General features: G+C 39.0%; 1 pseudogene; it reads right to left on the reverse strand.

Moving 5' to 3' along the window:
• Window positions 1-12,804: 12,804 nt before the first annotated feature.
• LOC107182063 overlaps window positions 12,805-20,387 on the reverse strand; it is a 100,748-nt pseudogene continuing 93,165 nt past the window's right edge.

The following is a 20,387-nucleotide window of genomic DNA, read 5'->3' on the forward strand; positions in this document are numbered from 1 at the left end:
AAAAAAGTAACAAAAATACCGTTCTCTGGAACGTCTCCTAGGACTAGTGAAAAATGCTAATTCTGACAACAGTAAAATCATTTGAAAATCAGTGCACCTTTGAATTATATTAGAAAGGAGATTAAAATGAGAAGTGGTGAAAGAAAATAATTACATCCTTCGAATCGAGCAGCATCTGATCCCCTCCGGCTCTGCTCTCCAAGATATGATGACGCCCTAGACATTTTCCCAGGGATGATTTCCCTGTGGCTCTGTGGACATGCTCTGTGCTCAGGTGTCAGGAAAGGATGGAGGGTTGCGTGGCTTTTCTTTATTCCCCCAGAAGACAGTGCTGGGAAGTGGGAGCCTTCCCTCCTCTTTTAAAAAGTCCCCAAGATGCAATGCTTTTAATTATTACTCCAAGATAAATGTGCTTACAATTTTAGCTTCAACTAGACAGGGCTGACCTGGGTGCTCAATGAGATCAGGTTCAAAGTGGACCAGGGGGAAGGTAGGGGAGGATGGGGGTAAGGAGGAGAGATCAACCAAAGGACTTGTATGCATGCATATCAGCCTAACCAATGGACACAGACACCAGCGGGGCGAGGGCATGAGTGTGTGTGTGTGTGTGTGTGGGGGGGGGGCAATAGGGGGATAAGGACACATATGTAATACCTTAATCAATAAAGACATTTAAAAAAAAAGGAAAAAAAAAGTGGACCAGGGCGCTGGTACAACAGGCATCCCTCCCTCTGAGCACAGATGTGCCTCTACACGGGCAGGAGCGCCTCGCCCCGCAGCCTGGAGCTCACTCTCCCGCGTGGAGGGGGCGGTAAGCGGTGGGCCTGGGGATGCGCTCCAGGACCAGGGAGAGGACCTCAGGACGCGCTGTCTGTCCTCAGCCCGCCTCGCTCCCACGTCGCCAGGCCTCCCCCGCCCCGAAGGAGGAAGCCCCGCTCCTTCGGGCTCCGGAGGCATTTGTGCATTCTTCCCCCCAGATTAGGGCCCTCCCGGCGCCCCTGCTCCCGGCGCCTCTGCCAGGAGCGGGGGCGGAGCCGCGCGGCCGGCGGCCCAGATGGCCGGGCAGCCCCGAGCGGGGCCACTTTCTCAGGCTTTCAAAAAGAGCACTTTCTTTCCTGCCTAATATTTAGCTCCTTCAAATGCAAATAGGAGGTTTCGCTCCAAGGTTAGCATAACAATTATGGGAAAGCCTTAAATCTGATGCGTTTGTTTACAGGATGAAAGGCGGGCAGGATCCGAGAGCTCCGAGGCCCCGGCCTTTCAGCAACTATTTTCTAACTAGTGAACTGCAAGTCAATTTTAGGTCACAAAGAAACCAATTTATATTACGAGGGAGGCTAATTTTGGAGGGAGTTCTACATTATCAAGGCCCACCCCCCATCTCACCCCCTTTTCGTGGTGCAGTTCGGTGCGAGGTAATTGGGGTTGGTGATGCGCGGGAGGGTGTTCATTACCAAGGACGATGGGAACCGGGGGTGAGGCCAACGCAGGGATAGAACTTTCCAGCGACTTCGGTGGGGTTTTGGCGAACATGCAGAAATACATCTTCTTAAAAAGTTCATTTTCTTTTCGATCTGGAGGCATTTCAAAAAGGGTTGTGTGGTTTTAAGTACTATTGATGGGTATCAGACTAAGACTTCGTGGCATCCTCTCCCTATAAAATCATTCATTTCCACGCAGTGACTGTGAGAACTGAGCTGGGCCCATTAGGTGTCTCAGATCTGCTTGGGGGGTGGGGTGGGGGTGGGGGAGAGACCACCATCAAGGCCTAATGATGAGCAAGAAAGAAATCGTAGGCCTTTCAACAAAACAAACAACAATAAAACCTCTTTCTTATCTGACTCTTAGCCGGCCCAGGAAGCTTCCTCCAGACCTTCCTCCTGGGACCTTCCTCCCACGTGTCACACACAGAAGGGAGAGCTCTTGGGTGCGATGCTGTGAGATCTCAGCCTATTGGGGTTCTTGTCTCCATGAGACCCGGGAGAGAATGAAGACCCTTGGGAGCTTATTAAATGCATTGGCTTCATTAACAACATATTGGAAAATGTTTTGTAAAGCTACAATCTGCGATGCCTACAACACAGAAGGTTCATGAGCACATAGCATATAACAGTATTATCCGATTTGGGGAGCATTTATTGACCACCATAAAGATGCCATTTTCAATGTTATACTAAGCTACACAAATTTAAAAAAAAAAATCTTGCAGTGTTTCCACAGGTGAGTTGAAATGTCTGCCCTGACATTGGGACCAGGGCAAGCATACATGTGTTATCTGACAGGTATAAAGCAGTGGTTTCCAACTTGAGTATGTAGCAGGCCCAGAGAGCCTTGTTAAAACACAGGTGGCTGGCCCTCACCCCCAAAGTGCCTGATTGAGTTGTCTGGGGTGGGGCCTGAGAATTTCCATTTCTCACAAGTTGCTGGGCAGGGGGTGCGGGGTGCTGAAGCCCTCTTTCAGGACCACATTTCGAGAACCACTAGCCTAAATGAATCATAGAATTGTGCAATTTTGAAGGAACTCACTATGATAAAAGAGTTTTCTTTTTGCAAGAATAGCTGCAGCGGTTCTCAACCTGTGGGTCACGACCATCGGAAAACACATATAGCATATCAGATATTTACATTACTGTTAGGTCGGAGAGAGCCCAGGATCGGATACATGCAGACATGTGATGAGATAATGGACTCCCCCTTGCATTTCTAACAGATCAGCGTGCCAGACACAGATACAGGCTTCTCCCTGAATCCACAATGACCCCCACACAGATACTGACTCCTTCCTGAATACCTGGCTGACCCCTGCAGCTGAAACTTCCTCAACTGAATACTTCAGCTCATGTCCCTGCCCCTCACCCAACCGCAGTATAAAAAAAGCGTCCCCCTCCCTGTTGGTGTGAATCCACGTGCCCTGTCCTTGGGGTACATGGGTCTCCCTGGGACGCAGAAATAAACCTTTTCCTTTCCTTTCTTTTCTGATTCACTGGACTCTCTATTTCTTGTGTCACCTCCTGAGCCACCTAACCTAACAATTATGATTCATAACAGTAGCAAAATTACAGTTATGAAGTAGCAAAGAAAATAATTTTACGGTTGGGGGTCACCACAACATGAGGAACTGTATTAAAGGGTTGCGGCATTAGGAAGGTTGAGAACTACTGCTAGAAAAAAACAATAGCTACTGATTGAACCATCCACTCTAGGAATTAAGTGAGACTGAAAAACTATTCTTAAATTTAATTATTTCTGTAATAGAGGTTTTAAAGATTGTTGGCTTGACCTATTTAGGAACTCAGAGTGAGTAGCCTTCCTGAGTTACATAGATGAAGCTTAGATGTATTTGTTTTCTGATATTCAGATACATCGAGATCCACTGCACTGAGTTTGCACCTTGGCCTTCTTAGTAACAGTACCCCTTTCATCACTTACCTTATGCTTTGGTTTCTTCTGGGGTGTTCTCTTTCTCCGAAATTATCAACAGGCTCCTTCTTCATTATTAAAATTCTTTTCCAAACACAACTCCTGAAACAAGCCTTGAAGACAGAGACATAGAGATTTTCATGAAATCTTAACTGTTAAAAATGAAATCTTAAGACTCCACTTATCTAATCATTTAATATAATCGAACATACATGTATGCTTGTGTTTAGAGTTTGTATTTGATCTTTGTGTCATCAATATGTTCATTTTTCCCTGTTCATTTTCAATTGCATATTCTATGAAGGAGACATTTTTATTTTTTAAAATCCTCATCTGAGGATATTTTTTCCATTGATTTCTAGAGAGAATTGGAGAGGGAAAAGACAGAGAGAAACACTGATGTGAGAGAGACACATCGCCTGGCCAGGGAGGAGCCTGCAACTGAGGCTTGTGCCCTTGACTGGCACCGAACTCAGAAACTTTCAGTCTGTAGACTGACGCTCTATCCACTGAGCTAAACCAGTTAGGGCTGGAGGAAACATTTTAATTCTGACTTTCATAGTGTCTCATATACAGCCACACAGAAATTGATACATAAAAACAAATTATTTTGATGATGATGATGTCTCATTGTAATGGCTTAACATCAAGTTAGGCTCTGTTTACATGCTACTAAAATATGTGGATAAAAATATATCTTCTGTATAAAGTCACAGATTATGTTAGCCATTTGACCATGGACCTCTGCCATGCTAGTTGAGAAACAAGTAGCAAACTGAAATTACGGGAGAAATGTTTCTCGTCACATTTTTATATTTAGTGAGAAAACAAGTACCTCAAAAGTCATATGTAAATCATTGTGTAAAATAAAAGAACACTTAACATTGGTCTTTTGCCTCATAGGCATCTCCTGCTGGAGGGCACTCCTCTAGGGGATAAGGGAGCTTTCCCAGTAACTAGCTCTGTGACATTGGGTGTTGAGGATGGAGGGCATTGTTGTTGAAATAGGCTTTCTTAAGTGAGTCATGTTACCCTTCCCTCAGTGACAGTATGATGGGTGGATGATCTTTATGGCTCGTTCTGGATTACGTATATAGCATTTGCTTTGGTTTACTTAAGTCACATAATATGTACACATGCAAGAAGGTCAGCATTAGCTTAAACAGGTCACTCTACTCGTATTATGATAATATTGTCAACACCTTTTAAAATTATTGTGATCTCCTCTACATATGTTGCAGTCTCTTTGGATTTGTGGAAAATGCTATGTTGATTGTTTTTCATTATAAAAGAGTCAATTTCTTTGAGCAATTGCTATTTCTACCTGGGCATTCAAGTCATTGAGGATACATTTAATTTAGGGACAGAGCAGAATTTCTTTACCCTTGCCGTTGTCCTATGTCACAGCTGACTGCTTTAGAGCCAATAAAATGCTAAGGGCTCTGGTTTTTACTGGGCAAAGCACTGAGTGGCAAAGTCATTCCTATTAAATATTAACATCATTTACTAAGAATATAATTAGAAATAAAATAAACTAGCATATTAAATTTGTATCTTAATCATCCTCTGCTCTTGTTCAGGTGTTGAGAGATCATTTTCTTGGTCCTAAATATAATTAGGGTTTTAAAGGCATTAAGCTATCATCACAGAGGGGCAGTGGACATTTCTACAGGTATTTAAGAGTCTTGAACTTTTTGTAAGTTAAGTGAAGAGTGTAATAAGAAACGTGTGTGAGTATGTGTGTCCCTGTATTGTGAGCCCAGAAAATGGAAGTGGGAAATCAGATGTAAAACAGAAAGTAGAAAATGGGAATAAATAAGACTCTAGGGTATTTTCTAGTTCTGAAATACAACCACATGTTGAATCCAATAGGTCAATTATATGTGAATATAGCATAGAGGGCAGATATCCAGATATAACAGATTTTACTTTCCAGAGGAAAAGGGGGAATTAACCAGAATAGAGGCCTCTGGAGCAGGGGTATTCATTAGATAACATCGGTAAAGCTTAAAGTCATTTATTCTGCTGGACTACTTACCAATTCTCCTGCAGGTGTGCATTAGGGTTGTTTCCATTTATTTCAGTGCCAGCTGCCCAGAGGCTTTCTGCGGCCAGGGTGGAACGCTTGCCTTGTCACTGTGGTGATGAAGCAAGCATTACACCAGGTTGCTCACGCTGCCTGCTCTCAGCAGCCACCTCCCCAGGACTGGGGGACTCTGGTGGGGCTGAGGGGACTGGGTGCCACCATCTTTCTGACAGAGTGACAGTTAATTTGCATATTACCCTTTTATTAGATAGGATATTACAGTGCTGCTGTGATCATTATTATGATTGTTTTCTGGTGCAAAGGTGCTGGATTATCTCTAGAGCACCTCCTGATTGTGATGCATTATCAACGTCTATTCTGTCTAGTTTCTAATTTTCATGAACAAAATAATAACCTTAAACTGATTTCCTGCGTTTGAACAGTAGAATTGTTAGGTGAAGGATATGTAGCTCTTCAACTTTGCAAGCTAAATGCCAAAATTGTTTTCCAAAAACTAGATAGTCCTATCACATTTTAAAAGAGTTTCTGTTGCTCTGTATTCTTCCTAACATATTGAATTGCCAGAATTTTAAACTTTGTCAATTTGAGGATGGCAAAATTTTACCTCACTTTGGTTTTTAATAAATTTACTGTTTTAACCATTTGTAAGTGTATCATCCAGTAGTGTTGAGTATGTTCTCATTCTTGTGGGAAATTGATCTCATGACTGTTTCATCTTGCAACACTGAAACTCTATATCCATTAAGCAACTCTCTATTTCCCTCTCTCCCCAGTCCAACCACCATTGCACTTTCTATACCCTATGAATTTGACTACTCTAGATACCGCACATAAAAGAAATCATACACTATTAGAGCATACTAGTACACATATCAAACAACTCATACATTATCTTTTGTGACTGACTTCATTTCCCTTACCATAAGGTCCTCAAGGTTCACCCATGTTGTAATATTCGTCAAAATTTCTTTCCTTTTTAAAGACAAAATAATATACCATTGTATGTACATACACATTTTTTAAAAAAATCACTGGACATTTAGATTGTTTCCACGTCTTGGCTATTGTGAATAGTGCTACTATGAAGTTGGTGGGGCAAATAGGTCTTGTGATCTTGCTTTTAAACCTTGTAGATACATATCTAGAAGAGGAATTACTGGATCACATTGCAATTCTATTTTTAATTTTTTGAGGAACAGCCATATTATTTTTCATAGCAGCTGCACCATTTTACATTCTCATAAACAGTGCACAAGTTTTCCTATTTTGCCATATCCTTGCCAACATTTGTTACTATCTGATTTGCTGATAGTATCAATTCTATAGTGTATAAGATGATATCTCATTGTGGTTTGGATTTACATTTCTCTAATGATTAGTGTTGTTGAGTATCTTTTCTTATGCCTGATGACAATTTTTATATCCTCTTTGAAGATATATCTACTCAAGTTCTTTGCCCATTTTTAAAATTTAAATTTATTTAAATTAAATAAAAAGGTTCAACCATTTCTCTCACCCTCTACCCACTACATCTGGCAACAACCAATCTGCTTTGTTTATCTATGAGCTTCTGGGTATTTTTTTGTATGTTTGTATTTTTATTTTTTTAGATTCCATATATAATAGAGATTACATGATATTTGTCTTTCTCTAATTTATTTCACTTAGTATAATGACCTTGAGGTCTACCCATGTTGTCTTAAATATCAAAGATTTCATTCTTATTTTCATGGCTGAATAACATATATGTATATATGTACAATTTCTTTGTCCTTTCAACCATTGATGGACCCTTAAATTGTTTCCATATCTTGATTACTGTATATAATGCTGCAAAAAACATAGGGATGCATATATCTTTTAGAGTTAGTGTTTTTCTTTTCTTTGGATAAATACCCAGGAGAGTAATTATTAGATGATATGATAGTCCTACTTTTAAAATTTTGAGGAACCTCCACATTGTTTTCCATAGTGGCTGCACCAATCTCCATTCCCACCAGCAGCGCACAAGGGTGCCCTTTTCCTCACATCCTCACCCTTTTTGACAGGTGTGAGGGGATTTGCCATTGTGGATTTGATGTGCATTTACCTAATGATTAATGGTGTTAAGCACCTTTTTCATGTACATGTTGGTCATCCATATATCTTCTTTGGAAAAATGTCTATTCAGACCTTCTGCCCATTTTTAAATCAGATTTTTTTTTAGCTATTGCATTGTGCGAATTCTTTAAATATTTTGGATATTAGCCCCTTGTCAGATATATGATTAGCAAATATTTTCTCCCACTTATTTTGTTGATGGTTTTATTTGCTATGCAGAAGCTTTTTTTTGTTTAATGTAGTCTCCTTATTTATTTTTGCTTTTGTTGCTTTCACTTTTGGTGTCAGATTTAAAAATTATTGCCAAGACTTAGGTCAAGGTTATTTCCTGTGTTTTCTGGTTTCCTTTCATTTGTCTTTAATTCATTTTGAGTTAATTTTTGTGCATAGTGTAAGATAGATACTGAGTTTTATTCTTGTGCATGTGGCTGTTCAGTTTTCCCAATGTTTTGAGAGACTATGCTTTCCTCATTGTATATTCTTGGCTCCTTTATCATAAATAAATTGTCCATATATGCTTAAGTATTTTGCTGGGCTCTCTATTTTGTTCCATAGATCTATGTGTCTCTTTTTATGCCAATACCATATTGTCTTAATTACTATAGCTTTATAATATAGTTTGAAAATCAGGGATCACGATGCCTGAAATATTGTTCTTCTTTCCCAGATTGTTTTGGGTATTTGGGATCTTTTGTGATTCCATACATATTTTAGGATTGTTTGTTCTCTTTCAGTGAAAAAATGCCATTGGAAATTTGATAGGGATTGTATTGTATATGTATATTGCTTTGGGTAGAATGGACATTTTGACTATATCAATTCTTCCAATCCATGAATATAGATTCTTTCTATGTGTCTTCTTTACTTACTTTCATTCAAGTGTTGTAGCTTTTAATATACATATCTTTCACCTCCTTAGTTAAATTTATTCTTAGGTATTTTATTCTTTTTGATATAATTATAAATGAGATTCTTTTCTTAACTTCTCTTTTTTTACTTTGTTATTAATGTACAGAAATGCAACATATTTTTGTGTATTAATTTTGTATCTACACTTTCTTAATTTGTCTATTAGCTCTAACAGTTTTTTGATGGAGTCTTTAAGGTTTTCTAGATATAATATCATATTATCTGCAAAAAGTAAAAATTTTATTTTTTTCTTTCCAATTTGGATGCCTTTTCTTTTTTTTTTCTTTTTTTGAATTTTTACAGAGAGGAAGGGAGAAGGATAGAGAGTTAGAAACATCGATGAGAGAGAAACATTGACGAGCTGCCTCCTGCACACCTCCCACTGGGGATGTGCCTGCAACTAAGGTACATGCCCTTGACCAAAATTGAACCTGGGACCTTTTAGTCTGCAGGCCGAAGCTCTATCCACTGAGCCAAACTGGTTTGGCTGGATGCCTTTTTTATATTTTTCTCACCTAATTGCTCTGGCTATGGCTTCCAATACCATATATATATAGTAATGGTCATATGTATAAAAGCCTAAATGACCATTATGACTGAATGACTTGAATGACCAGAATCACTGGTCGACCAGTTGCTATGATGTGCACTGACCACCAGGGGGCAGATGCTCAATGCAGTCGCTGCCCGCTGGTGGTCAGTGCGCTTCCACAGCCAAACTCCCCTGGCCAGCCAACTTCCCATGGCCCTTCCCTCTGGCAAGCTGCCCCCCCGCCCCGACCCTGGACAACTTCCCACGGTCCCTCCCCTCTGCTGGCCACCCCCTCCTGGTAGGCCCCACTCAGGGGTCCAGCTGGCCAACCTCCTCAGGCTCCTTCCTGTGGCTGGCTGGCCCCCCAATAGGCCTCAATCACCGGCCAGGCCAAAGGGACCCCACCCGTGCATGAATTTGTGCCTCTAGTGCTGAATAAGAGTGATGAGAGTGGGCACCTTGTTATTGTTTCTGATTTTAGAGGAAAAGCTTTCAGCTTTTCACCATTTACCATGATGTTAGCTGAGGGCTTCATATATGACCTTTATTATGTTGAGGTATGTTTCCTCTATACTTGCTTTGTTGAGAGTTTTTATCATAAGTGGATGTTGACAAATGCTTTTTCTGTGTTCTCTTTAAAGATATTTCTATTCAAGCACTTTGCCCATTTAAAAGAATTTGCAAATATTTTCCCCATTTTATAGGATGCCTTTTCACTTTGTTGATTGCTATTTGATGAAGAAGTTTTTAATTTTGATATAGTCTGATTTATCTATTTTGACATTTTTTGTCTGTGCATTTGGTGTAAAATGGGAATTTTAAAATTAATGGATTTTTTTTTGGTAAGGAATAATATGTATTTGTATTCATGAATGAGATTGCCTTCAAATGTTCTATCTTATGCTTTCTATTCCTGATTTTGTATCAAAATTATCAGTATTTTTAAATGACCTGAGGATAGTTTTTTCCTTTTATATTTTCTGAAATGTTATGTGTAAGATGGGAATCATCTGTCCTTGAATAATGACTAAAACTTGCCTGGGCCTGGTGTTTTATTTATGAAAATACTAGAGGCCCAGTGCATGAAAATTCATGCACTCGGGGGAGGGGTGTCTCTCAGCCTAGCCTGCAGGCTTTCACATTCCAGGACCCCTCAGGTAGGGTCCAGTCCAATCACAGCATGGCTCTGGTTCCCCAGGCTTGTGGGCCCGGAGGGTGAGGAGGGGGAGGGACCAAGATTTTTTGTTCCCCAGCGCCTGCGGGGTGGGGATAGGGACCAAGGGGCCAGTCTGATCCCAGTATGGCTCCAGGAACTGGAGCCTGCAGGTGGGAGGAGGGACCCATGGCTCTATTCCCACAGCTCCCTTCCACAGCCGTGCTGCAGGCAGACAGGGCCCACAGATCCCTCCCGCCTCCACGCAGTGGGCGGCTGGGACCCAGGACTGACTCCCACCGTGCTGGCCAGGACGCTAGCCTGGTGTTTGGTTGTCTGTCTAGACGTTTAGGTCATAACAGACCCTGGCTCTTTATATATTAGGATTTTAAACTATTGACTCATTTTCTTTAACGATTTTATTTGATTTTTTAAAAATGTCTATTTTTTAATTTTTATTTAATGATTTAAAAACTATTTAAATGGCCTTTTTCTTTTAGAGTCCATTTAGTAAGGTATATATTTTTTTCTAGGGATCTATTTCAACATGTTTGGTAAAGTTGCTAATATTCTTTTAGTTTTTAAAAAATGTTTGCTGTATCTATAGTTATGCACTCTTTTTATTTCCATATTGTTTATTTATATGCTCTCTTTTATTAGTGAAGCTTGCCAGAGGCTGTCAATTTAATTAGTCTTTTCTAAAAGGTAAACTTATGTCTATGGTCCTTTATTGTATGTTTTTTTCTTCTATTTCATTAATTTCTGCTTTTACTTTTATTACTTCATTCCACATACTTTGTCTGAATTCTTTCTATTCTTTAAAACTCCTTATATTGTCTGCTTAATTCAGTACTTTTCAGTCTTTCCTTCCTTGTAATATAAATATTAAATAAATTAAGTTTTCCATGTAAATATTTTACTGAGCTACTGAAAAGCATATTTTTATTTTTAAGCATAAGAGCATTTCAACAAGATTTCTGTTAGTATTGCTTTTTGTAACTACTGATTCCTACATTACCATGAAAGAACATTTCAGATTTTTGCAAGTGATCCACATGTGTTTTAAGAAAATTAGTATTTACCAGTTATTTGGAATAGTTTTATATAATTTATAATATTGAGACTTTGTGTTCTATACTTCTATTCATTTCTTCACTTGTTTATTGAGAAATGTGTTTTGAAATCTCTTGCTATGATGATGTTTGTAAACTTACCATTATAATTCCCTAAAGTGTCATTTTAGGTACATTGAAGTTTAAATTATATGTTTTGGTGAGTTGAACCTTTTACACTATTGTGTGTGTATCTCTGGAATAATTTTTGTCTTAAAGTATGTAGTTTCTGACCTTTTTTTTTTCCTTAAAGTATACAGTTTCTGACCATAAATATAGCCCAATGCATGTTATCTATCATCTATCTATCTATCTATCTATCTATCTATCTATCTATCTATCATCTATCTATCTATCTATCTATCTATCTATCTATCTATCTATCATCTATTTATCCTATGTAAACTATAGATATCTAGATTTTTAAAATTTTAGTCTGAAATGCCCTGGCTTTTAACATGAAGTTTATTCTTTTTGAAGTGGGTGGGACTAATAATACATTTGGATTTTTGTTCTCATGTATCCTCTGCTTAATTTCTATGCTGGTATTTCTTTTTATTTTAGTGCTTAATAATCTGAAATTAATCTCTTTCTCATCCAACAGTCATATGAGAATATTTGGACTCCTATTACATTTTTATTATCTCAATTGCCATTATTTTTTAATGGCTTTTCTTTTAATAAACCCCACAAAATAGATATTATAGTTGCATTAGAGGCCCAGTGCACAAAATTCATGCACAGGGTGTGGGTGTGTGTGTGGGGGGGGTCCCTCAGCTCGGCCTGCACCCTCTCCAATCTGGGACCCCTCTCACAATCCAGGATAGCTAGCTCCTAACTGCTCACCTGCTTGCCTGCCTGATCACCCCAACCCCTCTGCCTGCCTGCGTGATTGCCCCTAACTGTTCCCCTGCTGGCCGGATCGCCCCTAACTGACTCTGCCTCGCCTGGCACCCACGACCTGGGCTTTCCTCCCTCTGACTGGCTGCAGGCACCCAGGACCCAGGTCAGATTCACCTGGGCCGGCCGCAGCTGCAGGGGATCATGGGCCAGTGGCTTTGCCCGGACCACAGTCACAGGCGCCCGGGACCACTTATTCCTCTCCCAGGCCACAGCCTGTCTGGTCTCCATTCCTCTCTTGTGAGCTCATTTGTGCCTGGCTGATCCCCATTCCTCTCTCCCCAGTGTTAGAGTGTCTGAGCAATTAGGGTATGACAGTGTGAGGGCGTGAGGGTGTGAGAGTGTGATGACCATTTGTATATTAGCTCTTTATTATATAGGATATTTTAAGTGTCTTTTAAAAAATGTCAAATTTTCTACTTTCTTCTCTCACCTTTCTTGTTTTTCAGACTTCCTTTTTTGCTCATTTTATATTTTCTAAATTAAATCTTACAGGTATGACTTTATTGAGCCTCTATTAATAGTGCATACTCAATATTTATTTTGTCCATGTTCTTTATTTTAAAGGTATAATTTCCATTTTATTTTTTTTTCCAGAGAACTTTTCTTCAGTCCTGAAATACTTAGCTCCTTACAAGGGCTTTGGTGGAGGTCCTGGGGCAGCCTCCAGAGGTCTAAATAGAGGTGGGGTGTTCAGTCCTTAGGGGCTACCTGGGAATGATTCCTGACCACCATGCTGTGAATGACACAATTCACACAGTGGTGGAGTTTCACATGCAGCTTGGGAAGCGCTTAGGGATGAAGACACTAGCTTCGGAAATGTCCCTGACAGCTGCAGCCTCTACTGTGTTTCTAGTGATGAACTCCTTAGTGGCCTTGTCCTTGGACACACATCTAGCACAAGGGAAGCAGTGAATAGGCTGCACATGGCCTCGGCCTTTTTTGGCACAACTGTTGTTCCTTCTTTTCTTGGTCACCTTGGACACAGGACATGAGCAAGGCACCCATGTTCTTAAATTATAATAACTTGACTCTACATCAGTGATTTTCTACCGGTGTGCTGCCAAATTTTAGTAATTAGTTTATGTACCATGAGATGAAAAAGGTTGAAAATCGCTGTTTATATAGAAATCTAGCTTGATGGTTATTTTTCCTTAGCACTTTTGCTCTTATTTTGCTCTTTTCTGGCTTCTGTTATTAAAGTCAGCTGTATGTCTAATTTTTATTTTTGTCTCTGTGTTCTTTTAAGACTTTCTTTTGTCTTTGATGCTGTGCAGATTTTTGTATTATGTCCAGAGTTGAATTTTTCTTTATTTATTCTGCTTTAGATCTATTAGGAATTTGAGTTTGCATTTTTAAATTATAAAACAAACCTTAGCCAATATTTAAAAATATTGTCTCTCCCCCACTCTTCTAGTTATTTTTTCTAGTATGTCAATTGTTGAATGTTAGGTTATTTCTTTTCATTGACCATTCATTATATTAGCTCTTTCATATTTTTTTCCTCTTTATTCCTCTGCTGGGGTCCAACCCCAGCAGGTCCAGGGGTCCCCAAAGGTATGCACGGAGTTGGCGAAGAAGGAATGACACGGAGACAGCGTTCAGTCGATCAGCAGCCTTGCCAGGATCTCTAGCCAAGTTCTGGTCAGGATCTCCAGCAAAGTTCTGGTTTGGATCTCCAGCCAAGTTCTGTGTCCATGTGTTCTTTCTAGATTCTCGAGCCAGGTTCAATCTTGGCTGAAGATCTTGGCTAGAGATCCTGGCTAGGCTGCCGATCAACTGAACACTGTCTCTGTGTCATTCCTTCTTCGCCAACTCCATCCACACCTTTGGGGACCCCTGGACCTGCTGGGGTTGGACCCCAGCATCTGGCGCCCGAACAGGGACTCTTAGGTAAGCGCCCCACACTCGGGATGGATCGGACTCCACCGTAGGAAGAGGGTGGATAGTCTTCACCGACTCCATCCACACCTTTGGGAACCCCTGGGACAGGATTCCCCTAGATTGATAGGATTGGAATCAACTGTTATAAATACAGATGTAACAAGACAACAGGATACAGAACCTACACACAGAACCTAGAGACAGAACCTAGCGACAGAACCTAGTGAGAGAACATGGCAAAAGATCCTGGACAGAACCTGGCTACAGAACCTGGCTACAGAACCTGGATAGAACATGGCAAGAGAACCTAACTAGAACCTGGTGACTGAACCTGACTGGAGAACCTGGCTGGAGAACCTAGCAAGAGAACATGGACACAGAACCTGGCTGGAGATCCTAACCAGGACTTTTCTGGAGATCCAGACCAGAACTTGGCTGGAGATCCTGGCTAGAGATCCTGGCTAGGCTGCTGATCAACTGAACACTGTCTCTGTGTTATTCCTTCTTCGCCGACTCCGTCCACACCTTTGGGGACCCCTGGACCTGCTGGGGTTGTACCCCAGCATTCCTCAGGTATTTTTCTGTATAATTTCTCCAACTTTATCTTCTAATGCACTAATTTTGTCTTCAGTTTTGTCTTTCCAGCTGTCTTGTTTAGTAAATGTTTAATTTCAGGTACTATATATCTTATTTCTATAGGACGTATCTAGTTATTTTTCAGATACAGCTCATTTTGATAGTTTTATTCTTTTGAAATAATTCCAATGCTCTCATTGTTTCAACATGCTAAATATAATTAATTTATAGTCAATTCTGTATCTGATAAGTCCGATGTCTGTTGTTTTTGTGGGTTTGCTTTTGTTTGTTTGTCCAAGTGTTAGTTCATGGCTGGTATTTTATTTTTAATTGTGCGTATTTAACTTTTGATTGCAGATGTTCCAGTAGGCCTGAGTTGAAAATGGTTCCTCTAAATATGGATTTATCTTTGTTTAAACTAGGTTCCTGGAGTCACTAACAATGAAGTATTCTTTAAAAATGATTTTTAGCTTGTTCATATAAATAGTATGAATTCTATTCTAAATGATCCATGAATACTGGTTTATGATTATGAAGTCTTAATGAGGACTTTCCCCCCTCTATCCCAAGTCAAGAAACTAATAGGCAAATTTCAACTCCATCTTCTTATGTGGCTTTTTTCCCTCTTAGTTTACTATCTTTGCTGTCTGTTTATAAAAGGATCTAATCTAGCATCTATTCTGGAAAGCTACAGTGGGCTTGGTCTCCTGGTTTCCATGAAAGAATGGAGCTATATGACATAATGGTTGGGCAGATGGCCCTTAAGACCATTGCTAATTTCAGTGCTTGGTTAACTCTGTATTTAATATTTCTAGATGTTTTCAGCCTTTTGGGATAGCCATCAAAAGCATATATGCATAACCCCTAGACACAGACTACTGAGAGGTGATAGCCAGAGGGAAGGGGGTGTCGTGGGGGATGGGTCGAATTGGGAGGAGGATGGGGGCATTTGTAATAGTGTCAACAATAAAAAAGTTAATAAAAGAAAAAAAAATGGAGCTCAGTTATATAATTATTTGTAATATATATTAAAATAAAATATTTTATAATAATAATTTGAAAATTATTTTCTAAACATATTACTATTATTTCAATTTAGGAAGATAAAGGGCTAAGAATCTCTAATGAGAAAAAAATCAAACTTTTCCCAATTTGCTGACCACAGGAGAACAATGCATTTAGAATTATTACCTGGCAGGAAAACCAAATCAATATTCTAGTTCTGAGAATGAAATTTTTAACTTGAGTATTTTTTTTACCTTATTTCCCTTATAGTGGCTTAGCTTTAGTATACTTACTGCATAGAACAAAGGGAAGGAATGCAAATGCCTCCACCCAGAAAACCTGAATGTCTTGTTCCCTTAAACCTGACATTAACTAAAAGACTGTATATCATCACACTGGTTTTCAACTATTTTCAGATGTTCGTGTTTATTTATCTACTTGTGAAAAAAAAAAAGATTACTTATAAAAGGGATAGTACTTTGGCAGTAAAATAAATCAGCTTTCATTCTAGGGAAATGGTGTGTATATCTGACTTCCTTTTAAGCAATTTCAGATTACTGGATATATGTATAATGGTGGCAATTTTTAATCATTGAAAATAATAACCTCATGTTTTTTATTAGTCCCTTGGCTTTACTAGGACATTTAAATAATGCTTTAGCTAATAGTTTTGTTTTTAGTGAGAAGGAAACAATATTTTTCTATTATTCAATAAAATCATACTGCCTCTTAGTGATCTGTTATCAATGTGTTTTTTGTCTTCTTTTATTCTGCATAGTGTCTGCCATTTAGAACTCAGAGGATTAATGATTATTTTTAAAGAATTGATCATAAAATTCTAGTTTGTTTCTATAGCTATCATCTAATGCTTTATTCTCTATAGTCTTTTAGAATGAGCATATTTTTAAAAATATATTTTATTGACTTTTTACAGAGAGGAAGGGAGAGGGATAGAGAATTAGAAACATTGATGAGAGAGAAACACTGATCAGCTGCCTCCTGCATACCTCCTACTGGGGATGTGCCTGCAACCAAGGTACATGCCCTTGACTGGAATCAAACCTGGGACCTTTCAGTTTGCAGGCCCACGCTCTATCCACTGAGCCAAACCGGTTAGGGCTAGAATGACCATATTTTTCAGCTTGTGCTCATTTAATAGAAACGATACTATTTGGTTTAGAAGATAAAAAATATTCATATGTATTATTTACAAAGGTAAAATGCAAAACTGTAGTGAATTATTTTATAGCTTGGATTTAGTGCCTTATTTTTTCTCAATGCTATGGGAAAACTAGAGGTCCAGTGCATGACATTCGTGCACTTGGTGTGGGGTTGGGGGGCAGTCCCTCAGCCTGGCCTGTGCCCTCTCGCAGTCAGGGAGCCCTCGGGGGATGTCCGACTGACAGCTTAAGCCTGCTCCCCGCAGACATCCTTAGTGCTGCTGAGGAAGTGGGCCGCTGCATTCCCCAGCTATCAGCCTTGCTTGTGGCTGAGCACACTGGCCACCAGGGGTCAGCTCCTGTGTTGAGCATCTACCCTCTGGTGGTCAGTGCACTTCATAGTGATTGGTCATTCCACTGTTTGGTTGATTTGCATATAAGCCTTTTATTATATAAGATAGCTTTGTAAATGTCTGTCTCTCTTAGAGTGTGTACCCTGGGGTCAGTATGGGGATGCCCTTACTTTTGTCTGGGTTGGAAACTGGTCAGAGTGTGTTGTGGGGATTCTCTGAGTCTCAGCTGTTTTGCATAAAATATAGATTGGATTTTTAAAAATATATTTTATTGATTTTTTTACAGAGAGGAAGGGAGAAGGATAGAGAGTTAGAAACATCGATGAGAGAGAAACATCGATCAGCTGCCTCCTGCACACTCCCTACTGGGGATGTGCCCGCAACCAAGGTACATGCCCTTGACCAGAATTGAACCTGGGACCCTTGAGTCCGTAGGCCGATGCTCTATCCACTGAGCCAAACCAGTCAGGGCTGGATTTTGGTTTTATGTCACTTGATAAGAGTACATATTATCTTATTTAAATATTGATAATCTGCAAGATTGTTAAAATACACAGGTTTTTAAATTCAATTTCTGTTTGTTTCTTTTGTGAATTATCCCACTTAAAAAAAAATCCTCACTGGAGGATATTTTTCCCATTGATGTTCAGACACCATGGAAGGAAAGGAGGAGGGGGGGAAAGAGAGAGAGAGAGAAAGAGAGAGAGAGAGAGAGAGAGAGGAGAGAGAGAGAGAGAGAGAAAGAGAGAGAGAGAGAAATATCGTCATGAAAGAGACACATTGATTGGTTGCCTCTGCCTCCCGTATGCATTCTAACCTAGGCCAGGGATGGAACACAAAACTGAAATATGTGCCTTTGACAGGGAATTGAACCAGAGATCCTTCTGTCTATGGTCTGATGGTCTAACTAAGCAAAACTGGCCAGGGCAACTTTCATAGTAGAATTCACAATAATATTTTTCTTCAGAGAAAGAGGTACATCAAAATTATGTGGCTTTTAAAAACTTACACTTGATTAATTTGGTTCCTCAATTCTTTCCTACTTGAAAAAGCATAAATGATGGACATAATGGGGTACATAGAACAAAATTATCATAAACCAGAACAGCATAATGCATTTAATAATCCCTCAGAAATAAAGTCCTACATAATGTACAAAAGAAAGTGATCTTAACTAAAATATAGCCATTGTGAACAGAAATTGGGTTCAAACTGACAAACTCATGGTCATATTTCTTTATTATAGTGGCTGAGATGTGGAAGGGAGAAAGTGGAAGGAATAATATGAGCATATCACATCATAAACTGATATACTAAATCCAATGTTAATAACCTTTAAAGAGTCTTAAACTTAAGATATTGGTCCTTTGACATTTGATTTTTTTCATCTTCTTCCTCGTTATTTCACTGGTTTTAACATTGGCTAGATTTCAGAGTCACTAGAGTAATTTTTCAAAATTAAATATGACACTCCTGTACTATTGAATCATAATTTTTAGGATATCTGCATTTGTAAAAGCTCCCCTAGATGAATATGATTATTATGGAGCACTGGTCCATTTTCTATTAATACCACCTAAAATCTCTTCCTTGTGTTTGTACATGAGTTCATGTCAAAATGGCAATTAATTCACAATATTCCATTTCCCAGTTAACTATTGATATAACCTACACAGGTAAGATCTTGCCAGAGAGGTGAAATACATATTAGTAAATCATCTCCAAAATAAGGAATAAATTGAATTTTTGATGAATTCTGATGTCTAAATAGATGTAGGTGAGGAAAGTCATAGTCCTGACTTTGAAAGCCTACAAAGCAAATTCTTCATGAAGGACTAAGAGGTATCATTGGTTATAGCAAGTTTCTACATCGCTTCCTGTACATTTATTGCTCTTGTCAGTTTTCTAAGTAGAAAATACATTTGGAAACTTGTGCAAAAAATGCCCTTTTTGGTATAGCTCTGTATATATGGAACTCAGTCATGAGAGAAATACATTCTTGGAAAAATATTAACTCATATTCAAATAGTTTTGTGTTCTTTTTAAAAAATGTATTCATCTGGAACTTGTTAGCATTTCAAAGGAGAGAAGTCACTCACTAATTAGTATTGGAGGTGGTGAGAGAAATAATGTGTGTGTGTGTGTGTGTGTGTGTGTGTAGGAGGAGTTAGAAATTAAGGAAGAGTAAACTTTTTCCTTTTCTAATTCCCATGCTCCCACACCACTTTTCTCAGATTTACTTTTCTTTGTGAGGAACTTTCTCAGATACAATAATAAGATTTTACTTTTTTCCTACGAAATCTGATGTTCATTTATTTATTTGATTTACATATAATGCAGAACTGCTTTGTTCTCCTATCTAAGTTATAAGTCTACTAAATCTTTGATAAATTTAGTCTCTTTTCTCTTGATTTTTAAATGTGTAATAGATCTTTTAAAACTAATGCAGTTTATTACGCAATAAGTTCTAAATTAAGGGACTCTCTAATAGTGCACAGTGACAAGATGGAAGGAGTTTTGGTGTCCTTTAGAATGGGTTCAGAAAGTCCAATAAGGAATTATCTATCAAACTATTTTATTTAAAAAGGAAAGGGATGCCAGCCAGACCAGCCAACAAACAAACAAACAAATAAAAAAAAACAGCAAAATTAAGTGCTGTGGTGAAGGTGAAGCAACAAGAACTCTTATGCATTGCTGGTGGGATGGAAACTTTGGAAAACTTTTTCCAGTCTCTAATGAAGCTAAACATGAAAATACCTTATGATCCAGTAATCCCACTCTTATGGATACACCCCCATACATTTCTGCTTATGTATGCAAGAATATGTCTAAGACTTTTCAAAGCTGCCTTGTAGTGGGTCAGATATATTTCCCAAATGTCCATCAACACATCAACATTCAAATGAATAAGCAATTGTAATATACTCAGGCATTGGAATAGTATGCAACAATAAAATGAACAAACTACAAATACACAAAAGAATGGATCAATCACAAAAATATAATACTGAGCAGAAGACATACATGATGGAATATGTTCTATCTGAATTGAATTACATCAATAAAAACAGGCATGAGGAGCCAGGAAGCCCAGAGGTCAGAGTGGGACCATCCAGTTTGCAGCTCCGTGGAACCATAAAAGACACACTCAGGGGGCAGACTCAGTGAGCACCAAAGCTCCAAGTCTAGCCCCAGAGGGGTGTCTCCAGCACAGAAGTTCTCCCACTGCAGACACA

This window comes from Myotis davidii, unplaced genomic scaffold (assembly GCF_000327345.1).
Source record: "Myotis davidii unplaced genomic scaffold, ASM32734v1 scaffold53, whole genome shotgun sequence".
NCBI lineage: Eukaryota > Metazoa > Chordata > Mammalia > Chiroptera > Vespertilionidae > Myotis > Myotis davidii.